We start from the raw sequence: 4,791 nt of genomic DNA, 5'->3' as shown, positions 1-4,791 counted from the left end.
GCTCGGTTGAATGCCGATGCTGTACACCAGGGGCCATCATTGAAAAGGATACTTCTTGAGTAGCAGCAGAAAACATGCGATGTACTGGCGGGCATTCCATTTGCACTGTGCACTATTGCAGAGAAGTGGGAGGAGTCTGTCTAAGCATGAGTGACATAATGTCACAGGCCTTTGCAATGAAGTCTTCTTCCATAAAAAGACTGGCCAACAGCATGGAGCATCAAAGGTGACAATCAAACGAGTGCAGGCAGGCCTCCACCAATGGCTTGCACACTGCAACTACCAACGCAAGTAGGATCAATGATACGCTAGCTTTGGCCTTTCATCATAGAACTTTACAGCATGAAAGGAGGACATTCAGCCCATCCTGTCTGTGCCAGCCAATGAGTAGTCATTCAACCTAATCCCACTTTCCAGCACTTGGTCCATAGTCTTGTAGGTTGCGGCATTTACAAGTACTTTTTAAATGTTATGAGGATTTCTACCTCTACCACCCTTTCAGGCAATGTATTCCAGATCTGCACCACCCTCTGAGTGAAAAAATTCTCCTCGAATTCCATCTAAACCTCCTACCTCTTACCCACAAACAAGGGAATAGGGCCTTCCTATCTAGGCCCACTCTGTCTAGACCCCATAATTTTATACACCTCAATTAGGTCTCCCCTCAGCCTCCTCTGTTCCAAAGAAAACAATCCTAGCCTATCCAATATTTCCTCATAACTAAAATACCCCAGCACAGGAAACATCCTCGTAAGTATCCTCCGTGCTTTGTCTAGTGCAATCACATCTTTCCTATAGTGCGGTGAGCAGAACTGCATCCAGCTGTAGCCTAACTAGTGTCTTATACAGTTCCAGCATATCCTCCCTGCTCTTATATTCTATGCCTTGGCTAATAAAAGCAAGTATCCCATATGCCCTCAACCACATTATCTACCTGTCCAGCCACCTTCAGGGATCTGTAAGCATGCATTCCAAGGGCCCTCCACACTATTCTGCCATTTATTGTGTATTCCCTTGCTTTGTTAGCCTTTCCCAAATGTATTACCTCTTCCTGCCAAAATGGACAATTTCCCACTTTCCCACATTATGCTCCATTTGCCAGATATTTGCCCACTCACTTAACCTATCTATATCCCTTTGTAAGCCTCCTTATGTCCTCCTCGCAACTTACTTTATGCAAATTTAGTAACCATCCCTTCGGTCTCTTCATCCAAGTCATTTATATAAATTGTAAAATGTTGGGGCCCCAGCACAGATCCTGTGGCACGCCACTCGTTACATCTTGCTAACTAGAAAATGCCCATTTATGCCTACTCTCTGTTTCCTGTTAGCTCACCAATCTTCTATCCATCCAAATGTTACCCCGTACACCATGAGTCATAGAGTCATAGTCATAGAGAGATACAGCACTGAAACAGGCCCTTCAGCCCACCGAGTCTGTACCGACCAACAACGACCCATTTATACTAATTCTACATTAATCCCATATTCCCTACCACATCCCCACCATTCTCCTACCACCTACCTACACGAGGGGCAATTTACAATGGCCAATTTACCTATCAACCTGCAAGTCTTTGGCTGTGGGAGGAAACCAGAGCACTCGGTGGAAACCCACACGGTCACAGGGAGAACTTGCAAACTCCACACAGGCAGTACCCAGAACCGAACCCGGGTCGCTGGAGCTGTGAGGCTGCAGTGCTAACCACTGTGCCAGCCCAAATGAGCTTTTATTTTCGGCAATAGCATTTGATGCCACAGTGTGGCTTTCGCGCAGAGAGATCGACCATTGACATGCTGTTCTCCCTTCGTCAGCTACAGGAGAAATGCCGCGAACAACAGATGCCCCTCTACGTTGCTTTCATTGATCTCACCAAAGTCTTTGACCTCGTCAACAGACGTGGTCTCTTCAGACTACTAGAAAAGATCGGATGTCCACCAAAGCTACTAAGTATCATCACCTCATTCCATGACAATACGAAAGGCACAATTCAGCATAGCGGCGCCTCATCAGACCCCTTTCCTATCCTGAGTGGCGTGAAACAGGGCTGTGTTTGCGCACCTACACTGTTTGGGATTTTCTTCTCCCTGCAGCTCTCACATGCGTTCAAGTCTTCAGAAGAAGGAATTTTCCTCCACGCAAGATCAGGTGGCAGGTTGTTCAATCTTGCCCGTCTAAGAGCGAAGACCAAAGTACGGAAAGTCCTCATCAGGGAACTTCTCTTTGCTGACGATGCTGCATTAACATCTCACACAGAAGAGTGTCTGCAGAATCTCATCGACAGGTTTGCGGCTGCCTGCAACGAATTTGGCCTAACCATCAGCCTCAAGAAAATGAACATCATGGGACAGGATGTCAGTAATGCCCCATCCATCAATATTGGCGACCACGCTCTGGAAGTGGTTCAAGTGTTCACCTACCTAGGCTCAACTATCACCAGCAACCTGTCTCTAGATGCAGAAATCAACAAGTGCATGGGGAAGGCTTCCACTGCTATGTCCAGACTGGCCAAGAGAGTGTGGGAAAATGGCACATTGACACGGAACACAAAAGTCCGAGTGTATGAAGCCTGTGTCCTCAGTACCTTGCTCTATGGCAGCGAGGCCTGGACAACGTATGTCAGCCAAGAGCGACGTCTCAATTCATTCCATCTTCTCTGCCTCCGGAGAATCCTTGGCATCAGGACCGTATCTCCAACACAGAAGTCCTCGAGGCGGCCAACATCCCCAGCTTATACACCCTACTGAGTCAGCGGCGCTTGAGATGGCTTGGCCATGTGAGCCGCATGGAAGATGGCAGGATCCCCAAAGACACATTGTACAGCGAGCCTGCCACTGGTATCAGACCCACCGGCCGTCCATGTCTCCGCTTTAAAGATGTCTGCAAACGCGACATGAAGTCCTGTGACATTGATCACAAGTCGTGGGAGTCAGTTGCCAGCGATCGCCAGAGCTGGCGGGCAGCCATAAAGGCGGGGCTAAAGTGTGGCGAGTCGAAGAGACTTAGCAGTTGGCAGGAAAAAAGACAGAAGCACAAGGGGAGAGCCAACTGTGTAACAGTCCCGACAAACAAATTTTTCTGCAGCACCTGTGGAAGAGCCTGTCACTCTAGGATTGGACTTTATAGCCACTCCAGACGCTGCTCCACAAACCACCTGCAGGCGCTTACCCATTGTCTCCCGAGACAAGGAGGCCAAAGAAGAAGCTTTTGATGCAGTACCTTATCAAATGTCTTCGGGAAATCTAAGTACAGCACAGTTTGAAAAAGACTGCGAAAATATTTGGCCCTGCTGATTTAAAGGGACCATTTTGAAAATAGAAAGCCACGTCGTACCTCGAAGCAAGGCACAATGGAAATGTTTCCAACTTACGAAACGTACATAAAAATCTGACTTTCATTCTTTGAAACAGAAGCCCCGCTAAAAGCAGGACCACAAAAAATTATTCAAAACTCTGAGTGCTCTCCTCCACGGAAATCTTTAGTAAAAGGCGAAACATTTATACGATCTGAAGAAAAACCAGAGTAAACTAACAACCAACCCACACTACTCTCAACCCACCGCGCTCTTAGCTCTTTAACATCATACTGAGCGGACACACCGATAATCAACATCGACACTGGAGAAAGACCAATTTAACCCAAATATATTTTTAAATAAAAACTAACCACAAACTGATAACGTCCCACAGAAAGAGGAATAACTATTGACCTTCTGCACACCATTCTAGTTATGTAGATGAGTAGGCGGGGCCTATCTGAGTGCAGCTGTTGCAGTTCGTGGGCACTGCCCTGCTCAGTGATCAAACAGGGAGGTTATCTTCTCTCACTGTGTGTGCTCAACAAGTGATTTTCTTGAGTGCAGGTTCTCGTGAAAAGTGAGGAAAGGAAACCCAAAGTCTTGTGTAATGAGCTCTGCATTCTGGCATTTGCAGTTTAACCCCAACTTTCAATGTCCATCAAGAAAGATGACATCTGGAGCCAAGTGGTCCCAGAAGAATCAAACTGAGTATTGGTGAGCAAGTTATTTCTGAGTAAGTGCCACTTGATAGCCCTGTCAACGACACCCTCCATTACTTTGCTGATGATTGAGAATCGACTGATGGGGCAATAATTAACCCGATAGGATTTGTCCTGCTGGGCAATTTTCCACATTGTTGGTAGATGCCAGTGTTGTAGCTGTACTGGAACAGCTTGATGAGGTGTGCAGATAATTCGGGAGTCCAAGTCTTCAGTACTACAGCTGGGACATTGTCAACACCCGTAGCCTTTGCTGTCTCCAGTGCACTCACCTGTTTCCTGATATCACATGGAGTGAATCGAATTGGCTGAAGTCTGGCATCTGTGATGCTGGGGACCTCAGGAGGGGGCCGAGACAGATCATCCACCCGGTTCCTCTGGCTGAAGATGGTGGCAAATGCTTCAACCTTGTCTTTTGCACTGAGGTGCTCGGCTCCACCATCATTCAGAATGGGGATGTTTGTGGAGCCACTTCCTTCCCTGACTAATTTAATTGTCCACCACCATTTATGACTGGATGTGGCAGGGCTGCAGAGCTTTGATCTGATCCATTGGTTGAGAACTCACGTTGTTCTGTCTATTACATGCTGCCTCAAAGCCTTTAGCATGCATGTGGTCCTGTGTTGTAGCTTCACCAGGTTGGCACCTCATTTTTAGGTACACCTGGTGTTGCTCCTGACAATGCTCTCCTGCACTCCTCATTGAACCGGGGTTGGTCCCTTGGCGTGATGGTAATGGTAGAGAAAGGGATATGCCGGGCCATGAGGTTACAG

General features: G+C 47.3%; 1 non-coding gene across 1 annotated transcript; it reads right to left on the bottom strand.

Annotated features, from left to right (window-relative positions):
• Positions 1 to 3,412: 3,412 nt before the first annotated feature.
• Positions 3,413 to 3,527, bottom strand: LOC137376867 (U5 spliceosomal RNA). Its single transcript, XR_010976331.1, has one exon. It is a non-coding gene; the product is annotated as a U5 spliceosomal RNA (small nuclear RNA).
• Between the last annotated feature and the right edge of the window lie 1,264 nt (positions 3,528 to 4,791).

The sequence above is a fragment of the Heterodontus francisci genome, chromosome 13 (genome assembly GCF_036365525.1).
Source record: "Heterodontus francisci isolate sHetFra1 chromosome 13, sHetFra1.hap1, whole genome shotgun sequence".
Taxonomy (NCBI): Eukaryota; Metazoa; Chordata; class Chondrichthyes; order Heterodontiformes; family Heterodontidae; genus Heterodontus; species Heterodontus francisci.
This window is presented reverse-complemented; position numbering and strand designations above follow the sequence as displayed.